Consider the following 17,120-nt stretch of genomic DNA (forward strand, 5'->3'; position numbering starts at 1 on the left):
CCACCTGAAAAAGAAGACACTCCTGTTGCAACTATCGGTTCCCACTCTCAACTGGGTTCAATTCCAGGAGCTAACGAAAGGTGATAACGGGGCCATGAGCCCTGCGGCAAGGCGGTAGTCGAACGAAAACCTCAGGTATCCCCAGAGCAAAAACAATAAATCAGGACCGAACGAGGCAATATATTGGCAAAAGACAACACCATGATACGTTTAACTATATGTTGCTCGAGAGTCAGCATTCTTGAACTGAAGATTTTCAGTCGCTGTAACGTTACTACCCCTATGTCTACCGCTTGTGGGTCAGACGAAAATTGGGCCCCGTTCATGCAGAGACGAATATACTGAGCTAGTGCTGGGCTATCTTCCGTTCTCTCGATTGGAATGACCCTTAAAACTAACTTAGGTCGAAATGACTCAATGAAATTTTCAAACCCAGATGTCTCCGCCATCAGCACGCCATCCACGGACGGCTCGCTGCCCCGGAAGTCTAATTTGAATTACTAAGCAGTAAATTATTTGTAGTATTAAGTAGTGTGACTCTAACCAATCGTACTTTTTCCTGCAATATATGATGCCTGTGTCTTTTACGCGTAATAATAGTAATAATGTTAGTAAAAATACTATTTTCGATGGCTTCAGGTAAAGGTATAGGAGAACAGATCAGGGTTTTGTAGAGGTTGTGCCCGTTGACGCTTCTGGGCGCGATTCTCTGCGGGTAAACCTGGGCGACGTTAACATGATTTATTGTGCTGCTTGTGGTAAAGCGGTAGCATGCAAAGCGAATACGAGATTATCGCATGCGAGTTGTTTACCTCCGAGGCGATACTATCGAATAGTATTTCTACGAAATCAACAGCTTGTGTGAGCGAGAGCTATAACTTGCTGAGATAAAACAACTACTGTAAAAAGAACATGGAACTCAAATCGACTTGTTCTTTCCGGCTAGGATCCGTGTGGTCGGGCACAAATGAAGAACCCTGCGAGACAACTGTGCGACAAGGCATTGATATGGACGGGGTCGATTCACGGAAAGAGCGAAGCGTTGGTTACACCCACAAACCTCACAAAGTAGCATAAAGCACCAAAAGTGCGATTTCACGGCCAACCTTCAATTCACTAATCCTTCGACACCTCGTGAGCGATCACCTCCTCGTCCTGAGTCGATCCTTCATTTGGCTTGGCTGACAGACTTACGACTGAGGTATAGCCAACCTTAGGCCTATTTCCCCCAGCTGTTTCTACTCGCAAATAGCCTGTTAGTGTACGGTTGCTACACGAAAAGAAAAGTTTCATGTTTTTTTCGGACTATTAATACCTTCTGGCGTGAAACGAAGCATGTCTACCCCCGGTTGAAAAATTTTCGTTCTGTCGTCAATCATTGCAGCATCTTACACGGGAAATTAGCCGAAACTATTATTTATGAGTTATAATATGCGCGACTTGAGACGTCGCGGTCTAATCTTTGTGTCGCAATATACTAGTTGTCGTTCAGAATGATAATTTTTGAAGATCATTGTATAGTTGAATTTCCAAAACACTCCTTAATGTATCTTTTTAAATTAGCTTTTACTGGTTAGCAATCTATCACCATCGTACCTGATTGTTCCATAATTTTCGGAATGATCCGAGAACGTTTAAGGGTTCTAAGGTACATTGTTAGGGATGAAAAGCGCCTTGCTGTCTCAGCAGTTAACGTTACCATTGCAATGCTTCGAAGAGCGACTCCTCGCCAGTAATGACGTCTCCTCGAAGATTAAAAGACAGCGAACAAATCAAACATACTATATATTTTATTGTTTTTGCTTTATAGTTTTGTTGCTTTATTACTATGTCATTAACAGGTTGTCTACGCTCAAACGTATCTAAAATGACAAACATTTTAAAACGCCAGGAACAAGCGATTTGGATAGACTAAATTTAGCCGGCGGATCTATAGTGCTGTAAACCAAACAATCTATAGCAATTCGTTTTATGAGTGTTGCTTAAAACGAAGTTTCCTCAACTTCTACTAATTGTTAACTGGCAACTCATTTCATATCAACACAGAAGAGTAACTAATACAACAGACCCAGCAAGTATGTGTATTCAAGGTTATGGCGGTACATGGAAATGTTTCTTCGCCTGGTCGCAAAACCTTTAGCATCACACGAATGCCTCGCCGTTCACCTAGACATAAGTGACAAAGGACCTTTTCCGATGCTAGATAACACTGTTCGCGCTTGAGAACATTTTTTTTTTCCGATGTTTTTAGCGGCCGTTCCTTTCAATTCACTTCTTATTACTACAACACGCAACTGGAAAACAGATTCCCTATTTCCACCTGTTAAATCAATTCCACCTGTTGCTCATCGTTCATCACAGCACACGCACAGCCTCCACTGTTTGTTTATTCTTTGAGTCCATAAAAGTCGGCTGCAGTCTGCTATCCTCGCTTCTTTTCGACCGTTCCCTTTAAAACCTCGGGGTGTGGCTTTCAAATGAAGCTGTATACGTCAGCAAGGTAATCCCAAAGAAGGACAAGGCAGGAGAAAAAGCAAAGTAAGATGACTCGCCAGGATGTTGGTATCGAAGAAAGATCAGTGAATCAAAAGGTTTTGTTCGGAGCTTTCAGCGACGGCCTTTCGCCATTCCACCATCTGGTATTAACGAAACAGATGGGAGCGTGGAAAACAGTAGCGAACGAGTCGTTCCAAGCTCTTATGGGGGAGACACTCCACCCTGCTCCGGATAAGACACGAAGGTAAACGATCAAGATTACGGTGGAGAAGAAGTAAGGCAATTTTCAAAGGAAATCAATGAAATTTGCTCTGCGTATAAACGTACGAGATTTATTTACTGTTTAGCTTTTCTTTTTTTTATTTGACCTGTTATTTGGTTAAAGTAGACAAGGGTTGGTTGTTACAAAAGAACCAATTTTCATCGTTTGATTTCGTATATCAATAAAATTTTTTACCCCCCTTAAGCCTACATCTACCTATCGGTGCCCCTTGCCCGCATGTAGAGCATTTTGTTAAGTAGATTTCTTCCTTACAAAGGCTAATTATATTTCATGCCAAGACGGGGCATTTGTTTGGAATGAGCAATTATCTACTGCAATACTATGGAGAGATGTAAATATGATTTGCTGTGTAAACGATGTCCCGAGAGATCCGCACTGCCGCTACTGGCACTCTACCAGCAGACGTATATAGTAATTAGGGGATTCATTATTCTAGCCGTAACGGTGCTGATGGCTATTAGGAATAAAACAACATTGGACTAACAGTCAACGTAAAGAAGCCATTGTTTTTCTCACATCGTGCTTAGTTTGCCCGATCCGTGTTGTTATAGCATTGCTCTCACTTGCGTCGTACTTGCCCCTTCCCCCTCTCTCGCGCTCCCTCCTTCCCTTCGCTCTCTTCCAATCTGTCTGTTTGTCCTTCTATATTTTTCGTGCCGTAAACTTTCGGTATTTGCTGGCGGTATACACTGTCTGCTCGTCTTTGTTGAGACGTTCAAGCAATTGGTTGCTCACGCGAGCTTTTCCTCGAGGAAAGAATATCGCGTATGGGAGATGAAAGCGGAACAGTTAAAGAGAACGTGGGCTGGGGAGCATGAAGATTTGGCGAAGTCTGAGGGCGCTAAGACGAGGTTTAGTCGCCGTTGGACCAGCTGCTTTAAAAACAGTACCAGATGAAAACTCTGCTCTCTTCTTGAATAATTGACATCATGGCTTTTAACGACTCCCATCTATCCGCTCGAAGTTTAACGTAAAGCGAAGCATTACATAGCTGTAGATGCACGATCGCTAACGTGTCTCCGTCGTGAGTCAAACAGTTATGCGCTAGCAATTTCCAAGCAAACTTACCATGTAATTTCTAATCGCATAGAAATAATAGTATTTGCCGTAATAGGAATTGTGGAACCCCATAAAGAACGCAAGTGCACCAGTTCAACCTATTCGGGAGCCTATTGCAGAAGCCAACAGATAAAGCATCTCCAGCCTCACGTTAGAACCTAAGCACACTGAATCTAGTCGGTTTTTTTTTCGAATTTAATGAAACTACTGCGCTCTGGATGAGAGCTCCAGAGCAGTTTTCACCATCACGCAAGGAACAACAGGAGTAGCAATAACAACTAGAATGAGAGTAAAGAAGCTCTGTCGAAATCGAAGGAATTCGGTTGACCAGCAAAAGAAGGTAATATTCAGATCCCTTTCTGACATTCGGAATCTTCCCTTAAATTACAGCACGCTCTTTCTTTTCCTATTTCTAACTTATATGACTACGCATCGTTCAACCCAACCTGCATACAACCTTGGGAAAAGCCACACAAACGATCACGTGAAATCCTAAACAAAGCATCTATTAGCAAAGGACCCTAGAACTAACTAGCCAGTACTGCGGAAATAATACTGTTAGAAACAAAGGTTGTTCACGTTAGAGCACAACAAGCGGCGTCAATAGCACCAAGCGTAAGAGGCTACCAGATATAGAGTCAACTGAAGAACGTGACGAGGCGATAAAATCGAAGAAAAATGAGGCCCTTTATCTACCTCGGTGAAAGCAATGAAAGATTAATTATACGTTGTAATCGTAGTAGCACCTGCAGTTGTACTAGTTCGGCAAAAGAGGCCAGCCTGGGGGCAGCCAGGTTTCCACCCTTCATCTCACCGTTCGATAACTTTTTAGCCGTAAATGAATAATATGAAGAGAGTCTTCGGCGTTAAGTCGTGGTCAGCGTAACTAGGTACATCTAAACACCAGAGATTCATCTGCTGTAAACTAACACAGTTATGAAAGTCTAGCACAAATGAGAAGACAGCTGGCTGGAAAAACGAAGGGGGTCTATGAAAGCAGACAAATTTTTGAAGTAGAAGGACAAAGCGACAGTTTTGTTTCAGACGGGACCAACTATTGCGAGCGGCTGTTTCTGTCCAGGTGGTCGTTACAAACAAATGGAAAGCGGATGATGTGATATTGATTTAAACGCTGGCTGTACTCGTCTTGTAGCTTATGTTGTTGCAGGAAGCATTAGTAAAATGTACCACTAGATTTAGAATTTAAAATTTTACCTTGATCTTGATATCACGTTTTTATAATGATGACTTTATTTAATGCTTTTCTTACAAAATACAATTCCGTTTTAATTATAATATTGTATTGTGTAATACAAAGATAATATAATATCGTGACCGGTAATCTGCGGCGTAATGCGCCACTGTAACTATAAAGAAATTAAGCTCAAAGTTTTATTATAATATATTAACGGCTTCCTCCTTCATGCATAACGCAGATCGTCACTGCAGGACGTTTCCTGAAGTCGAGAGGAACAAAAATTTGCCACACATATGAATTGAACGATAACTATTTAAAGTTTAAGCTTCAAGTTTCTTTTTTTTGCGGAAGTACTATACGCCTATCCTCAAACGATGTGTTTTTGCCGTATCACTAGTGCTTTAAGTGTAGGTTAACTTCAAAGGCTATTTTGAAACTACCCTTTATTAACTTAGGAAGAACACGCCTGTGAAAATGATTTGCAGGACTGTCTCATCACAGTAATTACGAATTAGGATCCTTCCGTAATCACATCCATTCTTGACTCACGTTTAACTGAGGATTTATTTCGTTTATCACGAGCCACATGTTCCCCAACAGATACGGCAAGCTAACCTTCTACCCCTTTTCACGCTTCAGGCGAAGTAGCTTCAGGATGCCTAGACATAATTTTAAATTACTTAGCAGTGAAAGATTTTTTTATCATAACTCTTACTAATTCGAATAACAAGTGAACGTATCTCGTTTAAATGATTAACCTAAGCTTCTTCAGGAAGCTTCGTTTTGGAGGCATTTAAAAGCTTCGTCTGAATGATGTTTGGAACTAAGCGCGGAGGGCAAATATTTGTCATATGAATGTCACTAGCATAAAAATTCGTTGGGCTAACAACAAGTTTGAAGCTTAATAATTTGAAACGCAAGCAAACACAATAACAGAAACATTTAATATAGCACGTTATATTATATATTAGCGTACTCTTATGCAATTATTGCCATACGCAACGCTTGCCTGAAACCGAGACGTTACCAAGACAATTTCTTATACGAACGACAAAATCCTGCAGTTAGTGAAAAAGTTAGCACTAGCGGCCTTCAAAAGTAACTAGCAAAAGACCGTAGTCCCGGTCCATGGCGTGGCTCCACCCATCAACAGCAGCAGCATCAAGAGCACGGACGATAGCCTAAGCGAAAACTACTACAGGCGGATCCACTCCGGAGCTTATGTCTGTACGTGCCCACTTTATGTTTACTTTCGTCGGAGTCCATCTCTTGTCTCCGCTGTGACCTGATGATATTCTCTGAACTATCCTCGACCTGCGATAATCATCGGGTTTTCACCTTCCCGCAAAGACGTACATTCGTATTGCTTTGACAACACTTTACTGCCCACAGCCGTTGGCGACTTCGCCCGAAAGAGCCCCGCCTAGGTATTATTCTACCCGTGCTCATTCCTCGCTGATATGTACTACTCATGTCGTCTTAATTTTACTCTGATGTCCCAGTTGTGTGTTGCTGTGTCTTTATGGGGACCTGTCAATAAATATGGGTCCATATTGAGCTTACGGCTACAAGGCAACCCGTCTGTCATTTAAGTTAACCATTTTCTAAGGCTTTTTCTCGTCCGTAGTCCGTTGATGTGTCCACGACAACCACTCGGGTAGAAAACATATGGAGGCAGTAATGTCTCCACGCTTCTTTCTCGTATCCTCGGGGAGCAGCAGCAGCAGCCTCATAGATTCGCCCTGCATGGGGATGGACCTCCTCTTCGTTCCTTACCTTCTGTACCCTACCTGCCATTCAGGCAACGGCTCTATGTCAGGTAAGGTATAGAAATCTTTGATGCCAGACCTAGCCATACACCTGGTCTAGGACGCCTATGTTTCCATACATCGTACAGTCAAGACCATAGGAATAGTTCAATATTACGACAAAGGGGCCGAGAAGAAGGTACCGCTGAGTGTCCCTACCCTATCCGTCGATCCAAGACATTAGGATGCTACAGGACAGCGCGACTAAGGGGGGTGGCTGTCGCTGTGTTTGTTGTGGACAGAAAGCTATCACCAGCACTAGTGCTGTCATCCTCAGGCGAAGGGACCCATGAAAAAACCGTTCTGCAAAGCTTACTTCCCATACTCCTTCTACGGGGTATTTGCCTTGCAAGAGTTTTCGTCTGCTTCTTCCTCCATAGCCAACGTTCTACGCTGCGAAGATATGACGTAGTTGGCCAACAAAGGATCACCTATCGTCCGTCAAGGGGAGCAGTCCTTCGTTAATAAAATGGCTAGCTAAAACTACCCTTTCCCTGTCCCTGTATGAAAAATGTACGAAGTATATATCATGTAAATATGATTCGAACAGACGACAGAGATTGCAGATGTATTTGGTAGTTTAGTCTCGAAGAACAGCGATGACGCTTGCGCCAAATGCTCGCTGATTGCTGATCGAACGTCAAACGTAATCGGTACGATCATACGGTGTACTTCCTGAGAGCGGAGCTTAGCATATTTGGACTTACTCTGTTATTCTGCAGCAACGGAAAACAGTAAGAGTGACGACACAGATAGGTTAAAGCAATCATTGCGCCAGCTTTAGAGATAGCAGAAGGGTGGAATCCAGTTTACTGTTTTCTAATGACCGTGACAATGGCACATTCAAATTCAGGTAGTAGCTAATATATAAATGTATTAAATTAAATAAAAAAAAAGTTGAATAAAAAAGTATAAATAAAAATATCACTATACGCGTGATAACATAATGGTTAACGTGTTTGCCTGCTAAATCTAAGGACTCGTAGTGCCATGTATTTGAAACAGGGCGTATATATGCGACTCTTTTCGTCTGGAAAGCCAGTCATTTAAGGTAATTCTTATTGGTCTAACTGCCAGCTGTAAAACATAGCAAAAAAAAAAAACAGCAGACAACGTCGGTTCGACCGTTGTCCCTGTCTTCATGTACCACCGAACAAGTACGGATTGTGCATGGAAAAATAACGGAAAAAATAAACAGGAAAGGATCATTGAGCTAATAGTTTGGGAAGAGGCAAGTAGATTTTAAAATATGTGCATTAAACACGTTGACTTCACGGAACGTACGAGCGTAATTGTTTACTTCAGATGGGTTAGCCATGGGGCAATCAACGATGGCAAATAATTCGATTACATAAACTTAGTGATTATAGTTACGTACCAACCTATACGCGCGGTTCTAGTTAGTTAAAATAATACGCGTGCTATTTGCGATGTTGGATATCATTTGCCTCAATCTAAACACCAACTCTTACCCATCAACCCTTGCCGCTCTATGCCAGAAAGTCAGAAAAAAAAATAGATACTGCCACAAACTATATATACTGGTTCAAAAATCTTTCTCTAGCTAAATGGCTTCACATTTCGAGCTACGTAACTTGTGTCGGATCAGCGTTACATGATAATTATTCATTGTACTAAACTGCCTTCGTTTAGTTATGATGAAGCAGCTTGAAGATCACTGAAGTGTCTGTAAAAACTCACTGCATTTTACGCGTATATTATAATGAAGTCAAACGGTCCTCAAACCCGTAGAAAATGTGAGCTATTATTTATGGCTAAGATACGATATTGGCCGAAACGACCCCAGTATAGCTTTATCGCTTTCGTTCTGGAAACGACATCTCCACGGAACACACATTCACCATTACACGGTTTGAAGAACAAAAATCACGGCTGTTGAAAAGAGGATCACATACGACAATAATTTGCAAATAAAAAAAGAAAAAGGAAAAAAATACGCAGTCTGTATAAAACTCCACGCCGACAAATGATGTTATTGATTTCGTGAAGCTGGATAATAATAGCGCTCTATGAGTCGAGGCGGCCAAGCAAAACCGTTAATTCGGACCTATACTGTCAACGGCTAGCACGATTGTTAGTAATTGCCAAAATTCATATAATTATACCGCATGTTTTCAAGTTAATTAGGCCTGTTTCTATAGGGGTAGACAATTACCGCTGTGGCAACTTTAGCGGAACCCGGTTTTGGATATTTTACGCGTTAACCATTGTTATTTACTGTCAAAGGGGCATTCGTTGTTGGTGTTATGTCGAACTACTTGGCAACAAAAAATAATCATCTCCTGATTCATTAGTATTTCATACAATAATAATGAATCATTCCATAAGACACGCACTTACGCCAGTGAGCAAAACAAGATTAGATATAAACATCTGGCAGGTAATAACCTGCAATAATGCTGATTTTCCACTGTAAAACAAATAGGCATTAGTACCACACCGGGGCTTTTGGGTGTCTGCAACAGAAGAAAAGCAACAACAACAACGACAATGAGAGTAGCAGCAGGGGTGAAAAGGCAGTGGGAACAGTATCAAAAAGCAACTGCTTAGCAAAACCCTATATTATTGGCCAGGCCGATAACAACAGGCCGAGCACGCCATAATCGTCTATTTACATTGCATCATCGACGTTTTCCCCGTCGTAAACGGAGGACGAATAAAAGCATATGGTGGTCTGTTATAATCATCGTCATCTTGTTTATCTCTCGTTAACAGACAAACATCTCTACTTGAAAGGATGTTGTTTAGATAGCTTTCAGGTTTATCAGCCTTGTCGATTTTTGATACATTTGACTATGGTCAGCAGCACAACAGCAGACCAAATAAACGGCATCGGCCTGCTGTGGCAGCATATCAACCCGCGAACACTCATCACGATATCAATCGTAACCCGTGTGGACTGAGCCCCATTGAGGGGTGCCGGGGGTAATGTGAGCTAAAACAAATGCACCTACCTATATCGATATATATATATATATATATATATAGTTAGTGATAATGTCGCAATAGGTCGGCCGACCTAAGTTCTTTCGGGAGAACGCGCTTCTTCGCGCATCGCACTATTTCTAGTTAAACGGTTGATCTAGTTGTTCGAAGATACTTTTAATCTTATAGATTCTCGTTATCAGTTTCACGACGGAGTCGTGCAGGTTGACTAGAGTCTTTTGATCAAACTTGCACAGGCCGAGCGTCAGATTCAACAGCCAACTAGGTCTGTCGGCACTCAGTCTGACTGACTCTCAGATTTAAGCTACGGCCGGGATATGAGGGCTACCTAAGGAAACTAACTTTGAATACATAATGTGCTATTGCCCTGCCAATCGCCTGACAGGCCTGAACTGCAAGGCGTGGCACTGTCACACTGAATGCCATACATGCGCTGCACACATCTTAATGCATTGAAAAATCTATCACTACCATCTGACTTCAGCGTTTTGGGCGATGCTAAAGTGATTTCATCGCAGCTAATCGACGTATATTCGGCTGTGGGATCAGTAGATTGGCTTGTTACGAAATGGCAGAGTAAAGCCAACGAGGGTCGCCCGTAAAAAAAAGCGTAATCAGTAAGTACTAGCAACACTATCCGGAAAACGTGGTCCGTTTTATGCCGGCGTGGTACGTCTATTATTAGTGTGATGTCCTGTTAGCTAGCTAAGTTATGTTAATCGTGTGCAATTAGCAAAAGTCATTACGAGAGTAATTTTCGCGTTTACACGTTCACCTGGTCTTTGATGAGCTGGCCTAAAGGCATTGGTTCGGCTATGGCCACCCAGAAGTGAGAAAGATCGATTCTTACGTAGGTTGTTCACGTACGGTACAAAACGGCACTCGATTCAACCTCTGAACAGCTTGCGCAGACGTTCACCGGTATACCATCTCTGATGCGTAGATAAGGGGTTCTATATCAGGCAAAATGGTATCGCGTTGAACCTATTAACGCCATCGTCGCCAACAAGACTGACGAATTCATTGAACTGACAAATACGGTGAAACAAAGCGGGTGGAAAGAGGTCAAAAGTAGCCTTCCAATAATATCCGTATCATCTCTAAACGTAATTCTATTTTGATAATAGAAGGTTAGTTTTACCAAATTTCGAGCCGTCGTTAGAACGTACGGGCTGTCTGCTTTTGTGTCTGACTTGTGATCTGCTGGCTGAACGAGAGAGTTGAGAATATCACTCTTAAATTCGTTGTTATTCTAGCCATAATCGGTGTTCTAACAACCCGTAATAACAGTCGGCTATTTATTACCGTGGACTCAAAAAGATTAGCACTCAAAGTAAGCTAAAATATACGTCATCTAATTTGGATAGAGCTCGGCCAGATCAGATGGTGTTTATGTCCCAACTCCCGGTATGCCATCCGGCTCTTGCCTAACCCTGCGATAATAAATTAAAGTTATAAACACGAATTCGAACACAAACGAAGGATTCAATAAGTAAGTTAAACACTTGATGTTTGCTTCGTCCAACACTCGCATGGTTCACGTTAGCTCAGCGCCTTGATACAAACCGAGACCGAGCTCTTCCACTAGTATTGGTAGTACGTCGCGCTATGTGCGCATGATTCTGGCAGGTCTGCTAACGCTTATGGCAAGTATGATTAGGACGCCTACATGTACAATACGAAAATCATTAGCTATACTTCTGACGCATGCGCAAACGTGTTGCTCAACACAGCGTTGTCTACCTAGGTTCAACATGACTCACTGCTCTACTCTTTTTTTTTCTTCTATCACCCAGAGTTCCTCATTGAACAGAGCTTTTCCGAGCTTTGCCTACCATTCGTTGTCTTTATGGCTTTGGTCGCAACACATTCCAGTTCTCCTTTGTTGATATCACTGGCACTGGCTACCCCCAAACACCTAAACGACCTACAGGCCGCTCCCAGCTGGGCAGGGACCTAGACCGACCTAACGCATGGGATGCTCTTAACTCACGCTCTCTGATTTATTTTCTCTCGATTTGATGGCTTTGCTTCTCCCGCCATGCAATCACTTGTGGCTCCATTACCGGCTCCACTGCCTTTGCCCTGTCTCCATCCGTTAGCAGAAATCGATGCCAAAAGAGACCTATTTAAAAAGGGTCGATGCTGAGCAAGTAACAGCTAGTGGTCGGTTCGCCTCTTGAAGGAGTAGATTAAGCCTTAAGGCGGAAGAGATGTAGGTAGAGCTAGCTCTAGCGTTTAAGCAGCGTCACAGGGGGTTCCTTAACGGTGGGTGAACGTCTTTTCCTTGAAGATTGAAGTAGAACTATTTTTATCAAGACTGGCCGATGTCCAACGTTAAAGTGACAGAGTTGGAATAGGCGAGGGGAAAGCAGGTGAGGAAAAGGAGTTCGGCTGGCCTGAGCGTAAGCTTGTGCAGAATTACCGGCATTTGTCACATGTTCACAGATGCATCAAGGGAACAGTTAGAAATGTGTGAACCGGTGCGGAACGGCCGGTAGGAAATATATGCGTCAAAGGGTTGTATGGAAGGAGCGCATATTTGGTGGCATTTCTTCATCTAGCCTGGTGTGTAAAGTATCTGCATATATATATATATATATATATATATATATATATATATACATAAATTATTTGAGATAATAGACTAAGCGAGCGGAATTTGTCAGTTAAGGACACTCTATCAGTATAATGTTGTAGCTGCGTATTGTTTACGGTGGGTCAGATACGTACGGCATAGATGCCAAATTCTTCTAAGAACGAAAATCAGATTGCTCTTCAAAGTGCAAGTAGAAAAAACACAGTACCCATCCTAGCTGGATTTATATTCTCATTTTGCTGCTACAAAAAAGTTACGCTTACGGTTAATTCAAATGCTCTCGTCGAGTATACTGTTCTCTGTCTAGGGTCTGTTTGTTAATAAATCGTACAGGAAAACAGCTGAACACAAATCCGATGAAAGATATGCCTGCAGAAGGACCTATTGGTAACCTTTATAGTCGCAACACTGGAATAAATCCTCAGTAGTATCTCGCCTATAACATCGAGAATTTATCATATAGCATCTCCATACATTCACACATGCAACCCACCGCAAGCATCGTATAATACAGAAGATTCATTTTTACAATTTGACGTAAGGGCAAAAGACAAAATGATACGGAAGCGGCGTTGCTCTTGTAACGACTCGTCCTAACGTGCCTCCTCGATGCTATGGTGAATTGATTAGAACAAAAGATTTTACTGATTCCGCCTTAACGATAATTTGTCTAGGTCGACATCTTAATTAATCGAATGCCAGCCAGGGCTTTAGTCTACGTGATAACACTGAAGGCGTCAACGAAGTAAGGTTTCTAAATGGAAGCCGTACCGCTTTATAATCGTACGACTTCGATCGACATCTCTAGCCATGGATATTTTGCGGGCTTCCCTCAAGCTTCTCTAACAAGCGTATAACCAAAGGTATTCAAACTAACTCGTATGGGAGAAAGGCTTGCTTATTTCTAATTCTATTCCCTTTACAGAGGAGGAGTAATGTCAGGAAAAATGAACGATACTTTAAATATACACAATGAAAGTATTCCTCATTTGTTTTTGTATTTGTTAATCCTATTGGAGGGCTGCGAGATGCTGAACAATTCCCTTCGCCGAGCACTGACTTTTTTTAAGGGCTTAATGTGCAAGTCTCGTTTACAGGCACCAGACGTCGCATCGTGCTACTTGCTTCAATAGCATGGGATTTAAGCCAGAATCTTCTGACCACAACGACCAAATTTATCATGTTAGTACTACAGAAACACTTGTAATGGTTCACCGAAACTGTCCCGTTCGTGGAACCTTATACATAGTTTTTGAATACTGCTACTGAAATACGGTCCTGCGTTCAATCATACATAGAAAAGACTGGAACTTTCCTTGGGTAAATCTTTCGTTTCTTGGCCTCGCACTTTTCGATAACGTTTTCATATACCTAAGCTGACAGACTATTCTTTCGAGCTAACAAAGAGTTCGAAGGGTTGCAGTTTTATGGCTGAGCCAACTTGTGACAAAGGAGTATTTGTCATCGTTCTACGTAATAGCGAGAAAGCTTTTCATGAATTCGATATGCGCGCACGTACGCAGAAAAATGGGGTGGGTGTTTTTTAGTTTTATTCGAAGTCGCTCGCCTCGGACATGACCGTATTATATTTGCTCGGTAATTCATCTATCGTGATATTGATGCTCCATTATGTTCTACCTTTCTATGACTCGATTCAAAACGAAGAAGAAAAACTATGATTCTATTCTATTACATACCACTAGTAGCAAGGTAATTCAAAGGTACCACTAAGATAGTCTCGGCGCAGCTTCTCCCCTGGGGGTTGCAGGTGAGCCTTTCGTCTATCATTTCCACAGATTCTAATCCTGTTGTGAATAGCCGGGATAAATCTGACTAGGCTTCTCTGGGGCTTCTGCAGCTACCGTTAACGCGAAATCAGCTGTTATAGAAAGACATCAATCTATAGTATACATAACAAAGGACAGTACAAGCAGCATACCATTGCAATGGGCATTATTGCCCTGACTGGAATAGCAACTGACGCTGAACAACTGAGAGAGCCGAGGACGGCGACTTCTATTGGGGGGCATTGGCGAAGATGGTCAATGAAGAGTGAGGACAATGTGAATGCCGCGCTTGCCCACTGGAGCCGGCTGGAGACGGAGTCGATCGGATCGGCGCAGTCTGCGTGTTAGCCGCTTTCCGGCTGTGGATGCATTAGTGGAAATGAAAGACATTCATGTTAGAAACCACAGGATCCGTTAGACGATGCTGTCCACAACTTATATCAATTTGTATCGAAGGAAAATGCACTAAGTGTTTCTCTGCCGCGGTCTATTACATAGTGCGATGACATAGGTATCACTGAAGACGCTTTGGGTAATAATATAAAAGCGAACGAAGCTTCTACAAGAACTTCATACCTCAGATGATATATTTGGAAGTGAACGCCAGTCCGCGTACGAAGAGAAGAACATTTAGTGTATAGCCTCTATTTCTGTTTGCGGTGCAGGTGGAGTGGTCTCATTATGTATTCCACTTTCAGGGTTTATGGGTTTTCTGTAATTGAAAACCAACCCTTATAGTTGATACGTGCTCATCTAGTCGATTTGTCTACGATCGATTTATCGGTCTCAACGTAGTGTTATGGTACTAGTGAGTGGTCGAAAAAACTATTGACTGTATTTCTGGCTAGATGGCGCTAATGTCACGTATGTCGAGTAATACGGGTACTGTCGTGTTTGCGTCGGTGTATCTTAAAGCTAAAACTTGGCAGTATTGAAGACGTATTCGTTCACATCGGCGTTGAAGTGCTTTGATGATGAGTGAAAACTGTGCACGGATACACTTCAAGTTTATCACGACTGACGCCATACGAATGCAAAAAAAATCTGGTACGTCCGGTAAAGGTGCATGATAGGAAAGAACAATCGAAAGACGGCGTCGTCGCTTTTATTCGGTGTAACCGATGCTCTTCATCGCAGACGACCAACTGAAGAAATAGTTAGTAACCTTATTGCGAAAGTCAACCAAGGCATCTCGATGACCATAAACAACGCTAAAAAACTAAACGTCCAATTAGAAAAAAGCTGGCTAGAAAAATCTCGATTTTCTCATTGACGCAGAAGATCTTACTCGAGCGTATCTATTACTTCCAGCTGCAAAACTCTGCCGAAATACAATGAAATCATATTATTTCGAAAGCGATTGGTCAGGAGGGTGATGAAAGGTGGATTAGAAGCGACATTGACGAACAAATAAAAACAAGCCATAGCAATGTATTCCATAACCTGTAGCAGAGTTCTGACCGACGGCAAAAAACACGACGCTATGTGTTAGGTGGGATTGACGACAAACGGTGCACTACAAATTGCTGCCATAATTTACTCAAATTTCCACTAGCATTAGCTAACAAGATCGTAACAAGTTATTGAAAAAAATTGACCGGAACAGGTGAACGGAAAAGACGCCGTCGTTTACCATCACAGTGTCAGACCACATACATCTGTCAAAAATTGACAGAATTCGAATAAGGACTTCCACTGCGTTTGCTGCATAACCCGGATCTGGCAGTATCTGTTCCGGTTTTCGAGGGACCCTTTGAATGGTAAATAGTTAGTTTCAATTTTAGGGATGTAAAATCCACTGGTAGTAATTCTTTGCCCGGAAATTCTCGAAGTGTTACAGAGGCAAGATCACGGTATCAGCAGAAAAAGTTGGTAGAAGATAGCCGATCAAACCGGCGCGTATTTAGTTAGGTAATATTACTCTAAGATATGATAGGTTCAATTTCGGCTTAGAAGCAGTCCAATATATTTTTGGGGGCAATGCAAACCAGCGGCTTGCATTAATGAGTTTTCAATATCACACCTATTCACAATATGTGATTGTGTTTTGTTCTCAAGAGTCATGCAAGACCCTTATATGCGGTTAATTTTTTTGTGGCCATGAATTTTCATTTCAACGAGAGAGTTTCGGGGGGGGGGGGGGGGCAATATACATGGTCTTCGGTAATCAAGATGTTTTTTCTGTTGCCTTTGGAGACAGGGCACACCGGCCGTGAATGAGGCAGGAGCCGCATATAAAGAAGGTATCTGACCTTTTTTTCGAGATAGCACTATAGTACCTAGGCGGCCTGAGAAGAAAAAGGGTTTCCCCGATAAAAGGAAGCTGTACAGGTGCCGGGCGGAAGGTAAACGAAGTGCAAATATGTACAGAGAAGACGAGTGAGTTATATGACTGCCAGTCTGTATGTTTACCTAGCAGAACGAGGCGGGCTTGCTGCTGATGAAATAGTTTCAAGATACTGATCTCCACAAAAATACATGGAGGAAAATCAATGCCAACTAGCGGGACCCTTCTAACGGATTACTTGGCGTATGAGTAAGACTCTAACGACCGGAACCGCTTTACAACGAAATGGCCGGAAGACTCTTTTTTTTTGGTGTGCAATGCAAGTACAAAGTTGTTTCAGTGGTGAATTTCAATCAAGACCCTACTTTGCACTAGCTCTATAGCGGTTAACTGATTTTTGTTACTACACAGACAGGAAGAGGACATAAAACCGTAGACAGAAGAAGCGCTTGACAGATTCGCTCTATCGCGAACGAGAACGCGTACCGTTTTCCGCTTACGTAAATTCGAGCTACGAGTAGCGGATTGACGTACGTACGACGGGGATCTGATTATGTCTGGCGTCGGTCCACACTTACCTGAAATAACAGAATTTCGATGTTAAAGTGAATATATATTTTAAGGAATCTTCGTATC

General features: G+C 42.2%; 1 protein-coding gene across 4 annotated transcripts in view; it reads right to left on the reverse strand.

Annotated features, from left to right (window-relative positions):
* The window catches only part of Shab (potassium voltage-gated channel shaker cognate b), a 117,149-nt gene that overhangs the window by 62,613 nt on the left and 37,416 nt on the right, over window positions 1–17,120 (reverse strand). For 2 of the 4 annotated variants that reach the window (XM_022845698.2, XM_086971328.1), the window contains exons 3-5: window positions 16,971–17,062; window positions 14,774–14,909; window positions 14,350–14,556 (exon numbers count right to left, since the gene is read on the reverse strand). The exons of 1 other annotated variant lie outside the window; for it this stretch is intronic. The gene's annotated coding sequence lies outside the window, so the exon portion shown is untranslated. Of the gene's footprint in view, window positions 1–10,586; window positions 10,699–14,349; window positions 14,557–14,773; window positions 14,910–16,970; window positions 17,063–17,120 lie in introns of those variants that run through there. One more of the 4 variants, XM_022845702.2, reaches the window with a different exon arrangement.

This window comes from Varroa jacobsoni, unplaced genomic scaffold, assembly GCF_002532875.2.
Source record: "Varroa jacobsoni isolate VJ856 unplaced genomic scaffold, vjacob_1.0 scaffold_1188, whole genome shotgun sequence".
Taxonomy (NCBI): Eukaryota; Metazoa; Arthropoda; class Arachnida; order Mesostigmata; family Varroidae; genus Varroa; species Varroa jacobsoni.